This window comes from Nycticebus coucang, chromosome 13 (genome assembly GCF_027406575.1).
Source record: "Nycticebus coucang isolate mNycCou1 chromosome 13, mNycCou1.pri, whole genome shotgun sequence".
Taxonomy (NCBI): Eukaryota; Metazoa; Chordata; class Mammalia; order Primates; family Lorisidae; genus Nycticebus; species Nycticebus coucang.
The window spans coordinates 63,121,679-63,144,286 of record NC_069792.1 but is presented as its reverse complement, the minus strand read 5'-3'; the positions used below and the strand labels follow the sequence as shown (position 1 = coordinate 63,144,286).

The following is a 22,608-nucleotide window of genomic DNA, read 5'->3' as shown; positions in this document are numbered from 1 at the left end:
CCTATCATGTCCTCATATGATTATAAATAGGGGAAATTTTTTTTCAAAGGCAAAGGCTCATATAAGTTTAAATTTTAATAATTTAGGAATCTAGCAAAGGAACTTTATTAGACTCAAAATTGGCATCAATCAGGATTTTCCATTAGAAAATTTCTCAGCAATATTTAACATGCTTAGGTCAGTGATTTTCGACCAATGTGCCATGAGAGGATCTTAGGTGTGCTGCAAACATTTTTAAATCTCACTAATTAAATTATTGTCAAAGAAGTTCAAAGCATAGTAAGTACATTCTTTTTTTAATCTTTATTTTTTTGATCAACACAATTTAAGTATTCCCAGAAATTTAACTGTAGGTTCAAGCATGTTATGAGATAAAAAAAGGTTGAAAAACACTGGCTTAGATATTAACCAGTTCTTATGAGGCCAATGTGTTTGTTACTATTTTATGCCATTAAATTTCAGGCTGTGGAATTATTTTCACAATAAAATTTTAGGAGTTTATAGTGGCCTGATAAAAATTCAGCCTTGCCAAATTTTGATATGCCTTATTTTAGCACTGCCCTTGCCCCAAGTGGATACCTTTTTAGGATTATTTACAATAATGACATTTTGTAAGAGAAGAACTTTTTCACAAGACCTAATTTTGGAAACAGAGGCAGGAATACTCAGATGTGCTATCTTTTGGGTTCCTAAACCCTTTCCTCTTTTAAATGCCACTGGATTCTAATAGTTACTAAGTAACCTTGGAACAAATGCCTGAGTTTTCCTCAGCATTGCATAAGTAGACACAAATACCAAGTCCCCCAAACAAAAATTATGATAGAGGGTCAGGCACAGAAAAAAAATAAGGGAAACAGAAGATGATATGATCAAAGCAGGTTTTTCTAAAAACTCTTCTTTGTAAGCAGAGGTGAAAGTCAGGAGAGAGAGGCCCATTTATTACTACGATAACGGTATTCTATGTTCATAATGATGTCTCGAGTGCTGGTGAGTCTGAATAGATCCATCCACAGGCTACTGTATATTTTGCAATGAAGGGATAAGTTTTGTAAGATGGCTGCCTAGACCAGGGATGGAAGGGAAAGGGTAGAGCTGAAGCCCCAGGACAGGAAAACAAGAGGCATGTATCACCTTGACCTTGACCCTCTGAAGGAACCACTGACCAGAATTCCCACTAGTCTGGTGCCCTTACTGTTGCCAAGACACCATGTGACATATTGTTGGATTTATAGATCATGCATCCTGATTTTGTGTCCTGAAAGGGCCTGGAAATTGGCATGTTGTAGTCATTGGGCAGAGATAAAGCCTAGAAAGAAAACATGGCCTAGAAGAGCACTTGGGAGCAAATGGTTAAGAGCACAGAGTCAGGAACAAGTTGGCATGGAATCAAATCCTAACTGCAACCATGGCTGTGTAACCTTGAGCATACACTTCTTGAAACGTTTTGTGCTTTGGTTTCCTCATCCGCACTACCTTCCTTACTGAGTTCTCATGAGGATTAAATAAACTGATGCTTGTGAAGCACTAAGTCTGTAGATGTGAGTTAGTTATTGAATACTTAAAATGAGCCAGACCCCAGGTTCAGGGTTACCATATAAAGTTTTATTTAATTTTGATCACAAAACTAGAAAGCAGGAAAAATTATTTCCATTTTACAGATAAAGGTATTGATGCTCAAAAAGGTTAAGAAAATTCCTCAAGTGTACAAGATGTGACAATTAAGTTTGTGAACTCATCCTAGAAAAAGTGCTACATACCTCATTCCTGAATATCACTATGGCCACCTTTGAAGTATTCCCCTTAAAGCTCTGCACTGATCCCAGTGCCTAGTCTGCCCTTCAAAGCAATCAGAGCTGTCATCATATTACCCTTGATGTCTTGAATGTCATCAAGATGCCTTCCTTTCAATATTTCCTTTATCTTTAGGTAAGAAAAAAACCACTGGGGCCAGATCAAGTGAGTAGGGAGGGTGTTCCAATACTGTTATTTGTTCACTGGCTAAAAACTCTTCACAGACAGTGCCATGTGAGCTGGTGTATTATCATAATGCAAGAGCACTGAGTTTGGGGACAAGATTCTCAGTTAAGATTTTCCTAGCTATTTCTATCGATGTTTACTCCGTCTGCTATGCTTCTCACAGTCTGCCAATGGCTTTGACGCACACTTCGTCAAATTTTTACAATGTTCTGCTTGTAAAACAGACCTCTCTGCCCTGACCTCTCATCAATGACACTTTCTCTCCCTTTAGAAAAACATTTAATCCATTTGTTTTTTTGGGGGGGGGTTATTAATATTAAATCATAGCTGTGTACTTTAATGCGATCATGGGGCACCATACATCAGTTTTATAAACAGTTTGACACATTTTCATCACACTGGCATTTAGCCTTCCTGGCATTTTCTTAGTTACTGTGTTAAGACAATTACATTCTACATTTACTAAGTTTCACATGTACCCTTGTAAGATGCACCACAGGTCATTTAATCCATTTGTACACTGCCTTTTTCTTCATGGCATTATCGCCATAAACTCAGAGTATTGTGTCCCTGATTTCACTTTCACTCTTGCCAAGTTTATCAAGAAGTTTACAAGTGTTTGTTCACAACTCTAATTCAAACTCCGACATTCTCACAATGGCATGTAAAAACACACAACAATAATGAATGCCACTCAGCGAGACACAGCCACACATCGACAGGAACACAACTGTAAGACATTGACAGTTGACATTGACCTTACTGAGTCATTTATACAGTGCGGCCAATGTAAGCAAGTTCACAAACTTAATTGTCAGACCACACATGCAGCCGAGTGGCCTCACTGAAAGATGTCAAATCAGGTGTGTCTGCTCCAGCACCGTCTCAAACGCCATTGGCTCCCCCAGCTCAGTTAAGCTGTTATTTTTTTTTTTTTTTTGTAGAGACAGAGTCTCACCTTATCGCCCTCGGTAGAGTGCCGTGGCCTCACACAGCTCAGAGTAACCTCCAAATCCTTGGGCTTAGGTGATTCTCTTGACTCAGCCTCCCAAGTAGCTGGGACAACAGGCTCCCGCCACAACACCTGGCTATTTTTTTGCTGCAGTTTGGCCGGGGCTGGGCTTGAACCCGCCACCCTCGGCATATGGGGCCGGCACCCTACCTGCTGAGCCACAGGCGCCGCCCTAGCTGCTATTTTATAAACACCTGCACTGCAGCTTAGATTGTTACATTTCCTACCAATTTTATTGGTTGGAAAATTATTCCTCTCTCCATCATCATGTGTCCAACTTGTCTGAGATTGGCAGACAGTAAGAGATCAATGCATTTGACACCTGAAATTAAGTGACACTGGACTTTGGGAGAAAGCCCCCCTGGCACGGATGTTGGTACAGATGAAGTTAAATAACAGTCGCTGCTTCCTTCCTTCCTTCCTTCTTTCTCTCTCTCACCAGACAGGAAGGGAAGCCAATGTCCAGCTGCCTCTCTACAGAGTGACGAGGCCAGATGCAGCCTTCTTTCCCGAGCCAGAGGAGCATCTGGTAGCTCAATTACTGGCAGTCATTCTCCTGCAGGCGCTCCATGGGGACCCCGAAGCACTCAGGAACTTGAGAACAGGATTTTCCTCACTAAGAGCACTAAAGGCAGGAAGTAGGCCTTCCTTCAGGCTGCCCTACCCAGCTTCCTGGCCACGCAAGAGGGTGAGGGAAGAACAGGCAGCACTAATTAAGAAAAAAAAAAAAACTCACAAGAAATAGTGTTAAAAAGGTATAATGGTTTAAAGTTTGAGTTCATAAAAAATTTAGTCCTGGATTACATTTATCATTTTTGATTTGCCAAATGTTGGCAAAGTACCTTGGAAGCTTCACACAAGAGAGTGGGAGATACTGCTGGAGCCCAGAGAGGTGATACCTAGTAGAAAAGACAGTCTGACACCACCATCGCAGAGAGGCTTGCAAGGGCTTGGTCTCTGCAGGAGAGCTGGGCTGGGCAATAGCCAGAGAAGCAAGATAGCTCACTGGAGCATCCAGAGATGACCCTACATGGGTCCTTGTGGGTCCTTATGAAAGTTTCAAGATACACAAAAATCTAGAAAGGTAAAATGCACACAGATGGAAACAAAACCTTCCCAGCAACATCGATAAGCTGAGCAAGTTGAAACCTGCATGGGGGGAACAGAAAGGACACTGTTGATCGTGTTTCTCAAAAGTGGAACAATGTACCATAAACACGGTCTGTCTCAAAACATCCATAGTGACCCAGTATGACATTGACCTCAGAGATCCCCATGCCCTACCCAAGGATGCTAACCAAAGCATTACTATAACACACCCAAACTGGTGTTTAAGATGTAAATAATGGGTGGGAAAACTTATACCTTTGAAGTAATCCTCCTGAACTATCTCTTCCACTTTTTCTTTGGTTGCTTGTGCTTTAGGTGACAGATCTGAGAATCCATTGCCAATCCAAGGTCACAAAGAGTTATGTCCATGTTGTCTTCAAAGAATTTTGTAGTTTTAGATCGTGCATTTAGGTATTTGATCTATTATAATTTCTATGTGTGGTGTGAGATAGAGTTCCAACTTCAGTCTTTTGCATGTGGGTATCCAGTTATCCTAAAAACACTGGCTAAAAAAGAACATTTTTCTCCCATTGAATTGTCTTGGCTCCTTTGTAAAAAAAAGTCAATTGATTGTACATCATAGAAATGTGAATCAAAATTAAAATTAGATATCATCTCACCCCAGTTAAAATGGCTTTTCTCAAAAAGATAGGCAATAAGGAATGCTGGCGAGGATGTGGAGAAAGGGGAATCCTCGTACGCTGTTGGGGGAATGTAAATTAGTGCATACGCTATGGAGAACAGTGAGGAGGTTCCTCAAAAAAACTAACAATAGGCTCCTCACATACACCAGGCTGGCAGGTACAAACCTGGCCTGGGCCAAGTAAACAACTATGACAACTGCAACACAAAATAGCTGGGCATTGTGGCGGGCACCTGTAGTACCAGCTAGTTGGGAGGCTGAGGCAAGAGAATTGCGTAAGCCCAAGAGTTTGAGGATGCTGTGAGCTGTAATGCCATGGCACTCTCCTGAGGGTGACATAGTGAAACTCTGTCTCCAAACCAACCAACAAACAACAACAACAACAAAAAAAACTAACAATAGAACTACTGTCTGACCCAGCAATCCTGCCTCTGGGTATATATCCAAAAGAAGGGAATTCAGTACATGAAAATAGTATCTGCACTCCATGTTTATTGCAGCACTATTCACAAAGCCAAGATTTGGGATCAAGCTAAGTGTCCATTAACAGATTAATGGATAAAAAAAATTCTGGTACATAAACACAGTGGAATATTATACAGCTACAAAAAAGAATGAAATCCTGCCATTTGCAACAACATGGATGGAACTGGACAACATCATGTTAAGTGAAATAAGCCAGGCACAGAAAGATAAATCTTGCATGTTCTCACTCGTATGTAGAAGCTAAATATTATTATAAAAACAACTGATCTTAGGGAGACAGAGAGTAGAAAGACGGTGACCAGAAGCTGGAAGGGAGGGAATAAAGTGAGTACAGTTAATGGATGAAAAAATATAGTTATATAGGTAGAATGGACAATATTTGATAATGCAACAAGGTGACTGTAATCAACAATAAGTTAGTACACCTTAAAATAATTAAAACAGTGGAATTAGAATGTTCCTAACACAAATAAATAATAAATTCCTGAGGTGATGGATATCCCAATTACTCTGATTTGATTAATTCACATTGTATGAATTAATCAAATTCTGATTAATACTGTAACAAAACATCAGATGTATCCTTATAAATACATACAACTATTATAAACCCATAATAATTAAAAATCTAATTTTTTAAAATCAGTTTACTACGAAAGTCAGAGTTTCTTTCCAGACAGACTCTCAGTTTGATTCCAGTGATCTGTGTGTCTGTTCTATGCCAATACCACCCTGTCTCGAATACTATGGATTTGTAGTATGTTTTGAAATCAGAAGGTGTGAATCCTCCAACTTTGTTCTTCTTTTTCAAGATCATTTTGGCTATTCCAGATCCCATGAATTACCATATGAATTTTAGGAACCCCATGGGGCTGGTGCCCTACTCCTTTGAGCCATAGTGCCCCCCTGGTAGCAAGGATTTTGATAGGGATTGCATTGAACCTGTAGATCAATTTAGCAATATTGAAAATATACTGTATTTTTTAAGTTAGCAAACTAAAAAGTTCAGCACCTCCCACACTATGGTGCTTGAAGTCTGCCTGGCTTTGGGTCTCTTTGAGCTTGATTTTCATATCCACTGACAGAGAAAAATAATGCCCACATCAGAGGTTGCCAAATAATTGACATAATCTACATGAAAGCCTTGAGAAAACTGTAAAGTATTGTGAAAATCAGAAATGTCATTGACTCTATATGTGTAGGAAGTCATTCTTTCCATTTAATTTTTGATAGAATTTAGATGCTATACTCACAAACTAATAAACTTATAGTAGAAGTTTAAAGCAATTATTTATTGCCCCTTTCAAGTTGGTCATCTTGAAGAGGTTATACGTTTACTCTAACAATACTACATTTGCTTGAAATATTTTTCAGTTATTTTTTCACCTTTTTTTAGGTAGTAAATAATTCAAAAGCAATAGCAATTTAATTTGCTATATCTTGACATATTGACTTTTAAAAGCATTTGCCCTTATAGATTGTCTGTAAAACAAGAGAAGTATTAAATATTCTTTATTTGACATTACACATAAACCACACTAAAATGCCTTTCAAGAAATAAAAGGCAGCATTTCAGTAGACCCAGAGAAATTAGCTTGGCATAGTAAGGATCAAAAATACAAAATCAGCATTGTAACTTCTCTCCAGCCCTCACCTTTAACAGGCTAATGAACACCAATTAAAACACCAATGAGTCTTGTTTGGATCTGAGACAGCGAAGGGATTCCCCCCTGTTTAAAGATACTCACATAACCAGTTACATAAATCTTAATATAAAACCAATCTTTAATAGGTTTGGGATGGCAACTTACTACCTTTGTGAAAAGCTGAACATCACTAAATATATCTAATTATATCTTTAGAAAGGGAAAACAGCGATAGCATTTACTGTACTGGAATCACTATCAAAATCCAAAAATTTCATCATAATTCATTTAACCACAAGCCAGTCTTAGTTAAACAGGACTGTGGAACAAAACTATTCTGTCATTCATTCATGATCTGAATTCTGGTAAATGAGACCAATCAAATTATGGTACACATGAAAAAGGAGCCATGGATACTTCTCTTTTATAATAAATAAGGCAGTGGCCAACTATTACTCATTAGTAGCTTTTCTGAGATAAGCTACCAAGTGTACCCTTTCTCCCTTTTTGATGCTCACAAAGATCATTTTTGTTCCAGGGATGTACTTCTTGGGATTCTCCAAACACTCCATCAGGGTGTCCTCTCCCCCAGGTGACGCCTTTGTTCTTATTGGGTAAGAGAAGCCCAAAGAGACCATGGAGATTTGGCCCAGTCTTGTATTTGCCTCCCTATCCCACCGCACGGCACGCGTCACACCCCTGAACAAAACTCTTCTCACCTTTCTCAGTATCATCCATATTTCTTTGTTTCTTTGGTTGCTAACTGTACCAAAGTTCCAGGCTGGAACCCGGATATCCCACTGTCCAGACATATCTTTATGTTTTAATTTAATTATTATATGAAACTGAACACAGAAAAATACTTTAAAATTAATCAAAATATTAAAATTACATTTATGAGGATCAAATTTATACATCTTTATATGTGTTTGTATACTTGAACACAAGAAACTGTAATTAAAGTTAGAAATAATGGTATAATTCTTGTCTTACAATAACATACATTTTTTTCTCATCTAACCGATCTCAGTAAATTAAAGTTATTATAATTTCATGTTAGTCATTCCTACTTAAATCATTAAAGTTGAAGGTTTCTTTAAAACATATATCATATTTGAATATCCTCAGTGATGGCAGATCATTGTTTTTGAAAGCAAATTTCATTTCTTGGAATGATCAGCAGTCGTTTGGAGCCAAGGAATGGCAGTGATCAGTCTGAGCAATGCTTTTCTTTTTCCAAGACTGAAGAGCTACTGCTACCTAAGAGTTAATTTTTTTGTTCAATTAAACTGTCAATAGTTATATGTTTAAGTGAGAGTTGTCCTAAAAAGAAGTCCCTGGCCTGGGCAGTTACTGAGTACTTGTATCCACTTTGGATGTGATAAACCGATTGAGAAAATAATGAGGTTGTGTTTCCCAGGTATGACTGAGTACAATTTTAGGCTCCCCTCCTCCCTTAGTCCTTAACTCATCCCCTAGAAAATGATTTTTCAAGCATATTGCTACCAACATTGGGGCTGGATAATTCTGTGGTTGGAGCCGGCCTGCGCACTGTGAGATGCTCAGTATCATGCCTGACTGCTCCCACAAAGTCACAACGCCCCAGTTATGACAATCAAAATGCCTCCAGGCTGGGTGCAGTGGCTCATGCCTGTAATCCCAGCACTCTGGAGTCTGAGATGGGTGGATTGTCTGAGCTCAGGAGTTCAAGACCAGCCTAAGCGAGAGCTAGATCTTGTCTCTACTAAAAATAAAAAAATCAGCCAGGTGTTGTGGCAGGTACCTGTAGTCCTAGCTACTCAGGAGTCTGAAACAAGAGGATCCATTGAACTCAGGAGTTTGAGGTTGCTGTGAGTTATGATGTCAGGGCACTCTACCCAGGACAATAGGGGAGACTCTGTCTCGGAAAAAAAAAGCCTCCAGACAGTTCCAAATGTGCTCCAAAGGGTAAAATGGTCCCTGTTTGAGAGCCACTGCTTTCTTTCTTTTTTTGTTTTGTTTTGTTTTTGAGACAGGGTCTCACTCTGTCACCCTGGGTAGAGTGCCATGGCATCATAGCTCACGGCAACTTCAAGGTCTTGCTTTCTTTTTTGTAGAGACAACAGTTTCACTTTATTGCCCACGGTAGAGTGCCATGATGTCACACAGCTCATAGCACCCTCCAACTCCTGGGCTTAGGCGATTCCCTTGCCTCAGCCTCCCGAGCAGCTGGAGCAACTACATTTTTTTTGGTTGCAGTTTGCCCAGGGCCGGGTTTGAACCTGCCACCCTCAGTATATGGGGCCGGCACCCTGCCCACTGAGCCGCAGGTGCCGCCCAACTTCAAGTTCTTGGGCTCCAGCGATCCTCTTGCCTCAGCCACTATTTTCAAGAGCTTTATGCTGGAGATTTGGGCTACCCTTGCTCCAAGGAATAGATTTTTACTTTCAAAACTCTAGCCCAAGGATCTCAAATATAAAGGCTTCCAGGAAGGAGAACAAGAAATCACTTACATCAGTGAGGTAGACCAGATGTAAAAAAAACCAAAACTTTTTTTGAGGCAGATATAAAAAATATTTTACTTTTCTCTTTACTAAAAGATAAGAAATATGGCAAGTGCAAGTAATAATACCAACAAAACCAGCCCAGCATAGCAGCTTATGCCTCTAGTTCCAGCTACTGGGGAAGGTAAGGTAGAAGGGTTCCTAAGCCCAGAGATTTGAGTCCAGCTGGGCAATATAGTGAGACTCTGTCTCTATAAAATAAAATTGTTTTAAAATATATTTAAAAAAATAAAAAGCTGGGCTTGGTGGCTTTAGCTCAGCAGCTAGGGCACCAGCCACATACACCGGAGCTGGCGGGTTCGAATCCAGTCTGGGCCTGCCAAACAACAATGACAACTACAACCGAAAAATAGCCGGGCGTTGTGGTGGGCGCCTATAGTTCCAGCTACTTGGGAGGCTGAGGCAAGAGAATCACTTATGTCCAACAGCTGGAGATTGCTGCAAGCTGTTATGCCATGGCACTCTACCCAGGGCAACATAGTGAGACTCTGTCTCAAAAATAAAAGTAAAGAATAAAAAGCTAATAACACTAAGAAATGGTCAGTGTCAGTTTGAAGAGGAAGAGGGATAGGTGAAGACTAGTGAACAATAGCGCTCACACCCCATCTAAATGGGTTCCCCTAGCCAGCCCACATCATGTGGGTATGTAGCCTAGTATGGCAGAGCTTTTAATTTTAGAGAAAAAAAGCCAGAAACGCAGATTTTTTAATTTGTGAAATTGCCCAAGTTTTTTTTTTTTTCTTTTAGTAGAGACAGAGTCTCACTTTATTGCCCTCGGTTGAGTGCTGTGGCATCATGCAGCTCACAGCAACCTCCAACTCCTGGGCTTAGGTGATTCTCTTGCTTCAGCCTCCCGAGTAGCTGGGACTACAGGCGCCTGCCACATGCCCGGCTATTTTTTTTTTTTTTTTTGGTTGTTGCAATTTGGCCAGGGCTGGGTTTGAACCCGCCGTCCTCGGTATATGAAGCCAGTGCCCTACTCACTGAGCCACAGGCACGGCCCTAAATTGCCCAATTTTTTATACATTGTCACTTAATTCAAAATGTTCAGGAACTTATGCCTAACCTCAGGCTTGCTAACCCTGCCTGGTCTAAGCTCACAGAGGCATAGAATTGGATTCTCCCAAGGAGAAAAGACGGAAGCTGCAGGAGAAGGAAGGAGATGGATGGTCTGGCTCCCAGGAGCACAAAACACCAAAGAACGGGACTCTGGAGAGGTGGGGTCAAACCTCTTCTACACAGCACCTCGAAGGTAGTAAGATCTCTCCCAGGGCTTAGGCACCAGGGAATTCTGTGAAGGTCCGTGTGACCAAGTTTGCACAGAAGGTGTGCATGCCATGAACACTGGCCTTCAAATGGACACTGCAGACTTGACCACCAAGTCTGGACTTAAGACCAGAGACTCTTCCTCAAACTTCTAGGTGCCATGAAACTCAGTGTTATAGTAATATCTCAACAGAGGAAGGAGAGACCCTCTTTCTATAACCCCACTCCACACCTTCAGCACATGCTTGAGATTGGATTTCACAGGCAACCTGCTGTTATATTGTCTGTAAGTTGCTTTAAAATGGTTCTGCATAGACAGTGGCCATTAGTTTTGTTCTAAACTCTAGGGCCAGGTAACTGACATTTGAAGTATATTAAGCAGGATACAAGCTACAGGTTTGTCAGCATTTGAACGACTCTAATTAGAAACTCATCTTCCTGAGGGCTTTGTCTTAGAACACCAGAGGCCTTATTAATTGGCAAATGAATCAAGGAAAGGATTGTTCATTGGAGAAATGAACCATGAGCAAGCTGTGGGCCACCTGGAGAAACTGCACAAACACACCTGCCCTTGCACATCTAGGGTCTGAGCATCAGGTGAGCCAGCAGTTTGTTCCTATACCCTTTCAAATGGCACCCACGGGTCTATGCTTACTGAAGACTCTCAGCAGAAAGTCAGTTGACTCCTGCCACAAAATATTGTCACATTGCCTTGAAACTTCCAAGCAAGATACCTTCAAAAGTGTTCACAGTCAGAAACTCAGAACTTCACCAATCTTGTAAAACACGTTGTATGACTGTTTTTGTACCTGCTAGGTACTAAATGTCTGTGTGTGTGGCAGAATCTGGTCTGAAGCTCACATTCATTGTATGGGTAGTTGTAGCTGCCACCTACCTTAACCATCGAAGACTGTGACAGCGAAGGAGTTAAGTCCATGCCGCCCCCAAATATGCCAATGTGGAAGGCACTTGAGAAAGAAAATTGTTACAGAAAGGGCTACCTGAGGTGGACTTTCCTACCTGTAGCAAGCCATCAAAATTCCTTTATGAAAGAGTCCTTCCCTGTATCCTGATAAGAAAATAACCCTTATCAGCAGGGACTGGGGACTGCTATTAGCCCCCAGCAAGTCCCCCAAAACTTACTAACATAGCCCTTCTCTACCAATGCTTTACCACTACCCCCTGCAACATCTCCCAGTGATTCCCCCATGATTTCCTACCTGTGGCCCAAACCTCTTTGTCTTATCATTTACTCACAAATTGTTCATTTTTTTTTATCTAAAAGTTGCAAATATTTTCTGAATTGGCCATCTCTTCTGGTCTTCACACTTTTGTTAAGGTCCCCACGTATGTGTAAAAATTAATGAAATTTGTATGCTTCTCTCCTGTTAATCTGTCTTAGGTCAATTTAATTCTTAGACCCAGTCAAAGATCCCAAGGGGATAGAGGAGCGCTTATCCCTCTCCCCAGCAATAGCTCCCAGTAAGAGCCAGTCACTGTGAACACCTACAGTGGCTTTGCTCACTTCACCACCCCTGCCGACCTGGTAGTTGAACGAAGAGTCAGACTTCATTTGATTTTGAAAATTAAAAGAATGTGGTGGCATCTGTAGCTCAGTGGGTAGGGCACTGACCACATACACCAAGGCTGATGGGTTCGAACCCAGCCCAGGCCAGCCAAAATCAACAATGACATCTGCGACAAAAAAATAGCCGGGCATTGTGGTGAGTGCCTATAATCCCAGCTACTTGGGAGGCTGAGGCAAGAGAATCGATTAGGCCCAGGAGTTTGAGGTTGCTGTGAGCTGTGATGTCACAGCACTCTACCAAGGGTGATATAGTGAGACTCTGTCTCAAAACAACAACAACAAAATTAAAAGCATGTGACATTTCTTTCTCCTGTAGCACCAGGGATCAAATGCATAACTGTTATACATTAATTCTATCAATACTGCCAATTCCAACATTTGGAATTTCTCTTTTTCAATCACCATTGGAGAAAAGTCACTCTTTCTAATGTTTACATCTGGCTGCACTTTGTTGGAATCATGTGTGTGCAATCTCAGCAAAATCTGGGAACACCTGCCTAGAAAGGGGAACCGAGAAGACTCAAGATTTTCTCCTGTGTTTCATGTGGTTCTCCATATTTGGCCTTAAGATACTAAGTTATCCCTTCAGTTCTACTCAATCAACACGTATGAAGCCCCTGCTATGGACCAGTGCTCTATTAGGCCTTATAAGGATTAGAGACGTGAATTAAATGTAAATCCTGAAACCACTGATTTATAATCTGGTGACAAAGAAATAAATATGTGCGGTCATCAGCCTTCAATTCAAACCCGAATAGGACCATTTGAAAATGGGATAAATATCACATGTGGCTAGGGAGCTCTGACTGCAGGGATAATCAGGCTTTGGAAAGGAGGACGACGTGAACCTTGAAGAATGGGAAGTAATCTGATGGATAATGAGGAAGATGTTCCCTGTGTAAGGAAAGTCCCAGCAGGACAAGCCTGACATATAGAGAGACACAGCAGAAGTCAAGACCAGAAAGAGGGTCTGGAACCCTCTGAACTGCAGTTTGTATCTGGCACTAAGGAACCCCCTCTTGTGGGCTGATGAGGGGTGAAACTCAGGCCTGTCAATTCCCCAGCCACACAGCAACCAGACTCCCAACCAGAGGCTGGGGCGTCTTTTCACATTTACACAGAGACACCATCTGGGCCAGTGGGGTCTTATCCTTGATGGTCTTGAACAGCATCCCAAGGTATCTGGGCTTTGTTGTGTAGACAGTGGGAAATCCCTGAGGCTTTTTAATGAGGTTGGAAGAGTCTAACCTCTTCTAAACCTCTTCTAAAAATAATGTGAATAATGAGAATAATAAGATAGATATTCAGCATATTTTTCTTTGTTGCTCACTCTGTTTCAGATATATTCTCATATATTCCACAAAGGCCTCTGGCAGATAAATTTTCCTAACATTTACATTAACAAGCAAATGAATTATATAAGATATGAATTTTTTCAAGAGCCCATGTCAAGTGCAAATCTAATACCTAGCTCTCTAGACTCTCAGCCTAGAGCTCTTATTGTTTTGGTGTTTATTACACTGCAACCTTGTAAAGATCACTAATGTGTACTTAAGTGGATGAAGGTGCAAAATAAAACAGAATCACATACACACATAAGAGTGAAAAATAAATTCTTATTTCCCCTTGATTTTTTTTAGACACTCTTCATTTTTCCACTTCCATAAAATCTCTCTAGACCTTCTAATAGGATCACTTACTGAAATAAGACCAAGATTATGAGCAAAAATGTCAACCAACTTTCTCCCTTGCAAAGGGCAAAAAATTTGACTCAGTGCTAAATAAGATAGCATTTACCCAAGTCATTAAAAGCTGTAGGCTCTGGGGAAGCAACAGTATCTTTGGCCTTTGGATACAGACCAAAGTTTCTACCCTAGTGAACCACCAATTCCATGTTAGAAGTTTTCCCCGAGGAAGCTCACTCATCTCCTGTTTTGATGCATCCCTGCTTTGTTTTTGTGGATTTCAGAAAAGATGAAGGCAAGGTTTGCAGGTCTAAGTCCAGCTAGGGGGAAGGAAAGAGGAGAGTTCAAACGAAAAGGATAATGTTAGAAACATCAAATACAAAAAGTGGACAGAAACTTAGGTTTTCTTTACAGAAAAGAAAACCGAGGCCCGGGGAGGCTAGCGTGACCTTGTGAGTTATGCGGTTCCTGATTTCCAGTCCTCTGTTTTTTGTACCAGGCCATACTAAATATGTGCTATTCTATCTCATTTGTGAATTTGGGTATTCATTATTTATTTCTCAGTTATCATACTCCCGTATATGGCTTTTCAAAAACATTTTTTATGGACACATATGTCCCATACTGGAAAATCCACCATGTTACAATGTATGTTTCAGCAGGTTTTAGTATATTTCCTATGACCACTTTCTAATTCCAGAATATTTCCATCATCCCCCAAAGAACCCTGCATGCCAGACGAACTAAGCCAGTCACCAAAAGACAAATGCGTACTGTCTGATTCCCCTATGTGAGGTCCTTAGAGCCGTCCGAGTCAGAGATGAGGGGCTGGAGAGAGGGAGGAGAGGAAGTTATTGTTTCGTGGGTACAGAGTTTCAATTGTATAAGAAGAAAGAGATAAGGAGATGGACAGTGGTGATGGCTATACAACATTCCGAAGGTATGTAATGCCACTGAAGTGTAACTTAAAAATGTTTAAGACAGTAAGCTTTATGTCATTGTCAGTAAAATAATTGTAAATACCCCAATAAAAAAATGGGAAAAGAATTGCCCTAGGCACCTTGTGACTAGCAATATGTTATTGCATTGTTTGTGCTAATAGTTTTCATTTGTTAACTGTTAACATTTAAAATACAGTAAGTATTTTCAAAAAAATCAAAACAAAAAACAAAACAAAGAAACCCATACCCATTAGCAACTACTCCCCATTCTCCCCTTCTCCCATCCCCCGACAACCTCGAATCCATTTTCTGTGGGTCAGGAGTTGCTTATTCTGGACATTTCATATCAACGGAATCATCTGATACCATGAGCTTGTGTGTCTGGCTTCTTTCACCCAGCCTGAAGTTTTCAAGGTTCATCCACACCGTAGCACGGGGCGGTACTCCATTCCTTTTTATGGCTATGTGTATGGGCTTTTAAAGTGGATTCCAGGCTCCGTCTCCCTCTGACAGTTTCTTCCTGGAGACAGAGCTGAGGGAACACACAGCCCTTATCCAGGAGGCCTCATTGTGCGCCGCTGGCCACATGGATCTAAGTTTTTGCCTCTGCACACACTCTCTTTCTTCTGGTTAGCTTTAGAGGCCACATAACAGGGGTTTCTGCTTTCAAACTCAGCCAGGATATTGTGACCCCCTGTCAGGTCTTAAGTAGTAAAATAACTCAGAGGTGACAGTGTGCCAGTGGCCACGCTGTAATTAATTCGTTTGCTTAAACATAGTAAGGTCTCACAGAGGGGAAATTCTGCCAGACATGCTGCTAATAGTAGCAGAGCATAGCCCACGAGCACCAGACCCACTCTTCTCAAGCTCGGTAACTTGCAGCCACATACCCTGCTGCACCTGCTGCTTGGAATCGGAGGCAAACCATACCCATTTGAATATAATTTACTGCTCAGTTGCAGAGTTTGGGGTGGGTCACATGAGGTGCAGGGGCTGCCATTGTTCTCTTTCAGCAGGAAATTGCTGTACTTTCCTTGTATTATAAAATATCCCCTAAATGTGCAAGCTCTATAACTAAGAAAGCACAGATCCCTTTGAACTAACTCTAAAAGGCCATTACCTATCACAGTACAAGGGCATAAGAGAGATGGTTATATTTTTTAAAGCTCAAATATCTTTTAACAGGTTGCACTGGGAATTCAGAATTTTTGGATTTTGTGTAATTTTCCTTTTTATATTTTTTAACTTCTATAAATTCCTTTGCTAGCTGACGTTCAGAGTTCTTCCTTGCAATAGATTAAATGTTCGGGAACTGGGAGGATATTTCTCTTCCAAGTTCACAGATAATTGGACAGGTCTTCTTGGAGAGCTTAGGTGGATTAAATTCTGAGTATTTGAATGTTTGAGACAGGGAAAAGGAGATGAGGTGAAGGGTAGTCACCATTTGATGGCAAGACAATCAATAAATAGGAAAGTTCAGCATTATTTTCCTCTAAAACATGAAGTTCTACTCATGATTTTTCTGTGAAGGTGAACTAGAAAAGCATGTGGGCTTCAAGTATTGGGCTTCAAGAATTCATTGTGACAAAATCAATAGGATTGAGTCCTACAGACTTTGGTTCTTTGCCATTCTCTGTTGTTGGGCTAACACACCAGCCACACCTTGGTCATTTTCATTTGTTTACATCCAATCCTTAAATGCACTTTCTCAGCCGCTCTTGAAGCTGGGAAAGACATGTGACACAGTTACACAGAGAAAGCTTTTGCTTTCCTGACAAAAACGAACAATGTTGCCACTGTGACCTCCTTCTTCCCGTCTTCCTTCTTTGAAAGTGGTGTGATGGCTGGAGCTACTGCAGCCTTCTTGAGGCAGTCATTTGTTGTGATAAGGACAAACCAAAAGAAATGCAGACATGTTGGCCCTATCACATTATTGGACTGGTGAATCAACATCAGTGTTGTACGTCTAGCCTTCACATTGTCTGAGAAATATAAGCCCCTATTAGTTGAAGTCACTTTCAGATTTTTGTTATTTGAATGTGCTACTAACTGATACAACTTATGGGAAGAACTTTATTGCACACCCATCCTCTGCTTTAATAATATTTACTCTAATACTCCTACCTAAACATCTACCATTTCCCTCTTTGTCTTTCTCCTGTGTATTTCAAAGTGTCAAATGTCTGTTTTCATTATCCCCATAGGTTTTTTTTTATAGACACTTAGTAGAGGTTTAAGTTTTAAACTTAGGGAAAAAAGATTTCTCATATTCATTTCAAAAGAAATAGATTTATGAGTTAAGTTTCACTTTCAAAATTGAATGTGTATCACTCCATTTAGCGTAAAATGGGGCAGTTACAAACCCACACATGGCAGGATTAGTTGGTGAGAGAGAAAGAAAGGGAAACTCTGACTGCAAGTACAAAGCTGTCAGATGGTAAGTTGTTTGTGCATAAAGATAATCTTTTAGAAACCCATAACCTTTAGCAACCTCAAATGCCAAAATCAGAGTGTGAAATAACCAAAGTAGAAAAAAAAAGAAGGGCTTATTATTGTTCTTTATTAAATTCATATTGAAAATTTAAATGTTAAAGAACTTCATACTTTTAGAAGAAAACATTTATGCTTAAAAATTTTTAAATTAATCCCTTGAATATGTGTGTGTGGTCTCTTTAGTTGACATTGTTCTCTCTGTTAAGGATATGGTCTATTGTATCATGTAGCTTCCTGTTTTCCAGGACCCTTGGGGGTGGGGAATTTCTGTCTGATCATAGAAATGTGAATATCTGTAACTGAGCAATACATTTATTTTTATGTCATGAATATTGTGGGTGATTTAATTATCAACGGTCTAAGGATTTCTCTAATCGAGGTTTTTGTTTTTTTTTGAAAAAACTTGTCACAAGACAAATTTTATTCTTTCAAGTTACAAAAATATGAGCATGTCAAAAACACAGTGTAGTCCAGGCGTCCTCAAACTTTTTAAACAGAGGGCCAGTTCACTGTCCCTCAGACCATTGGAGGGCCGGACTATAGTTTGGGAAAAAAAAAAAAACTATGAACAAATTCCTATGCACACTGCACATATCTTATTTTGAAGTAAAAAAACAAAACGGGAACAAATACAATCATACCGCCTCATGTGGCCCGCAGGCCGCAGTTTGAGGACCCCTGGTCTAGTCCATATAAGAATAGTTCCAGCCATTTAGAAATTATACAGAGTTTGGAAAAAGAAATTAATATACAAATCTTAAAACATACAATTGTGAATGATGCATAACCATTCAATATAATGCCCATTCAATTATTGCTAGTCATATGCAGTTTTTACTTGAGGTCGTTCTCCACAATGGAAAGGGCAGTATTCGGGCATTCTGATTGTTGTTGCTAAAGCTGCGATTTTAGAAAACCAATCCTAAATAAAGAGTAATCTCACTTTTAGTTGAATATAATGTGTAAGTTTTGATCAGTGCTACAAGAAAGTGTGGTTTAAATTTCAGTTCTACCCCTTTATCTTATTCTAATTCTATTGTGTTACTATATCAAAAATATAGTATATAGTTTGGGGTAACAATGAATTATTGGTTTTAAAATTAAGTGGTAAGAAACATTAATTTTGGTTGCAATGTAAAAATAAAACTGGCTTATCTAGCTTAAGAACATTAAAAAAATGGAAAAGATATTAAAAGTTTAAACAGAAAGTAAAGCTTGTTTTCTTCTCTTTAGAAGTTGAGACATAAAATTAACCAATTTGTTAAGTTTATCTGAAGATGTGCTGTTTTCCATTTTCTCTTTATTTAAAAAGACAATGACTTAGCCACATAGCAAGAAGATGTTGATATTTTAAAACAGATCTACTTGCTCAATGCCTTCTGGAAGAACAAATCATAAAATCAAATAATTAATCTAAAAAATTAAGGAAAACATACTGAAGTTGACAATGGAAAACACAGGGGGGAAAACACTTATTTGGTGGGTGGGGGGTGGGTGGGTGAAACACAGGAAGACTTTAGGCCTAAAAGTTCACATGAAAGATTTAAAAGTTAAGGGTGTCACAAAGAGAGAGCAATGGCTTTGTTTCCAACTTCTGTGTTAGACCCTGTTACAAGGTTAGGTTTACTGCTGACATTTTACCCCCATAAGTTCTTGAATAAATGAGATAAACATTGATGATAAACATGAGGTCAAGTGGAAAGATCTTAAAAAATAATTCTTAGAACAAAAGTGATACTCATGATCATTTGACAAGGATACCTATTAACTTAAGTGGTTTAAATCCTGAAAATAAGCTACATTTTTAGGAGGTAGAAAGTAAGTACCCAAAATTTACCATCTGGGCTCAACCTTCGATTTCTGTATGTCTTATTTCCAATTCTCCCATTAAAGCTATTAGTTCTACAATCATTCATTACCTACCGTTATAGACATAGAGCTACCAAGAAAAATCTTTTTACAAAGATTTGCTTTTAAGCCACCAAATGTAGCCAATATTCAGGTATCAACTGAGAATATTTTATAGTTGTACTTGATTTAATTTATGTCATAAGAAAACCTACCAACATGAAAAATTTAATATGACAAAAGGCTATTAGATATCTCTCTATATAAGTCCAATATGTCAGCATAGTTACATAAATCTAAATTTGTACTGTTTGCATTGATTTGAAAAAGTCATAGATTAAAACTGCATTACCAGTGTTAACTGAAAACAGACAAGTGTTTTCAAAAACTATAAAATTAACCTGATAACCAAAAAAACTCCACTTCCTCTCACAACTATGTTGTGCTAATATCTCATAGACAGCATCGTAAAAGGATTTTATTTTCGTGATAGGCTGGTTTCACAGTGAGAATGTTAGCACCAAAATAATGTATTTGATATTACTTTAAGAATGCCGTTACTGGAATGTAGATAAGGCATGTAAAAACCTAGCATGAAAGCTCTTAAGGGCAATGATTCAAACTGGCAGCTACTAGAAAAGGTGCTCCCAGGAACAAAAAAATTAAAGGAATTAATTTTACCTTATCACATACTAGAACACTTCTACCATAAAAGGAATGAATTTCACATAAATTTGTGTTGCTGGAACTAATGGATGAAAGGAGAATGGACCCCCCGCCCCCTTAACTACCAGCCCAATCTTGAAAACGGAAGCAATCACTTGCATCTTCCACACAGTGTTGGTAGGTCTGGACTGAGCAGTCAGCAGGAAGTTCTGGTGGAAGTAGTGTTGTTTGTTTCCATCTAACTTCACTGTTCCACTGGTCACAACAAGAACTGTCATCTGGGACGGGGTAGCTTGCTCGTGAACTGGTTGGCAATCTAACATATTGACCTGGAACTCACTGGAAGGCAACTTCTCAAAAAGATTAGTTAGGGCAGGGGTCCTCAAACTGCGGCCCGCGGGCCACATGAGGCGGTGTGATTGTATTTGTTCCTGTTTTGATTTTTCACTTCAAAATAAGATATGTGCAGTGTGCATAGGAATTTGTTCATAGTTTGTTTTTTTTTTTTAAACTATAGTCCAGCCCTCCAACAGTCTGAGGGACAGTGAACTGGTCCTCTGTTTAAAAAGTTTGAGGGCGCCTGAGTTAGGGCATCCAGCCCTGCCACAACATTTCCATTCCATATTAAAGTGGCCTTGTCCAGATACAGCCTGGTTAGTGCCCGTCTTCTTTTATCCATTGTCTCATAGTAAATATTGACAAATTCCTCATTCCTCTTATGCCTGATCTACATAAGTTTTAAAATCCACAGACGCAGCCATTGGGGAACCCGCAGCGGCGTGTCCCCCCCAGTGGGGGAGTCACTATGTCCTGACGTGACCTGCTACTTGGCCTGCAGAATAATCAAATATTTAGGAAGAGAACAAAACTCGCCAAACGTACAGAATTTTCTACCCGCCCACTTTCTCTCTGAGTTTTTTTTAAGGTTATTTAAAAAGGTACACAAGTCTCACAGCATTAGGTCCTGTTAGAAAAGAATGAATTAATTCGGTCAGATTTCATGTGACAGCCAGGAGTGATTCTGGCCAGTAATACACCCTTTGCCTTCACTTGATGTTACTAGCATCAACTCAGGATATACAGTGTTAACTAACACATGAGTTAATATAATCATATACAATGCTAATACAGGAATTTTTAAAATTTTTTTATTGTTATTACCAAATTTAGGGATTTTCATTATGACAGCATATAGAGGTTAATGAGCGTTTTAATTAAGATAAACAATACCCAAAGACGTATAATTGCTTTAATCTCACAGCTGAAATGCATTTTTAACTCAGGTTAAGGCCAAAATGAGTGTTACTATCAGCCTATAGGTCTCCTCCAACCCAAACTCCTTCCAAATTGTGGCTCCAACATTTTCAAGACTGTCCTGCTGCCCTGCATCAAACCTGCAGAGGAGGAATGATGGTAGAGGGTAGAGCCCAGGGGACCAGGATACTCATATTTCATTGCTATGTCATTGACCTCAACTCAGTCACATGGCCACACTAACTGCAAGGGAAGCTGGGAAATTAAGTCTAGCTCTGTGCCCAAGAAGCAGAAGAGACAGGTTTAATGAAAATCTCATCATTCTCTGCAACAATGATGACAACAGATAATAAAGTAAAAGAAAAAGAGCTTTACAAGGGAAAAAGCTATGGCAAATGCAATTAGCAGGAAAGATAGGTTTCCCCCAAGGGAAATTACAGAATTCTATCTACCCAAATTATGTGTTAAAAAGTGAAAGAGGCTCTGATAAAAATAGGATAAGGGTGAAATTTGAAAGAAACTCTGGGACACATGACACTCTCTTCCCTTGCTGACACAGTGGGCAGAACCAACTCAACTATAAATAGAAGCTCAGTATGACAACCTGTTGCTCAGATAGAATCAACCCAGAAAAACTCTTGGTTTTATGCTAATCAGTGCTGCAGTTCCAAATACCTCCAGCCTGCCTGAAATCCCTTCCTGCTCCTCTTGACTGGTAAAAATGACTTTGCTTCCATGAGAAGGTATAGAAAACAATACTGAAGTCCATCAAACTCAGATTGCATTACTTTTGTGTTAAGTTTTAGGCAAAAGTTTTTTAATCATTGTGACCAGTTTGTCATCTAAGAAATTTGAAATGTTTGAGAGAATCTGACATATTAGCCCTATGATTTTATTTTGAAGTGATAAATTGATAATTAATTGGTGACTTTCACTTGAAAGTTGTAATATCCTTAAATATGTTCTTACACAGAGTTCAAATGTTTAAGAGAATCTAATTTCCTACCTGTATGAAATAGTTTTGTTATAAGAGTTCCTGGAGATATAGAAAAATTTTTCTTGCAACAGAGTCTCACTTTGTTGCTCTCCTTACAGTGCCACAGCATCATAGCTCACAGCAACCTCAAACTCTTGGGCTTAAGTGATTCTCTTGCTTCAGCCTCCCAAGTAGCTGGGATGACAGGCGCCCACAACACCCAGATATTTTTAGAGACGAGGTCTTGCTCTAGCTCAGGCAGGTTTCAAACTGCTGAGCTCAGGTGATCTACCCGCCTCAGCCTCTCAGAGTGCTAAGATTACAGACGTGAGCCACGGTGCCCAGCCTAGGAAATATAATTACATGTGTAGAGGAGGTCAGTTGTTTGAAGAAATTCAACCTTTTAAAATTTATGAGTAAATTAAACACTAATCAAACAAGAAAAAGCAATTGTTCTCACTTTATATAAAAGTC

The 22,608-nt window shown here is 39.6% G+C and overlaps 1 pseudogene; it reads right to left on the bottom strand.

Moving 5' to 3' along the window:
* Positions 1-20,021: 20,021 nt before the first annotated feature.
* On the bottom strand, positions 20,022-20,680 carry LOC128563850 (NTF2-related export protein 2-like; annotated as a pseudogene).
* Between the last annotated feature and the right edge of the window lie 1,928 nt (positions 20,681-22,608).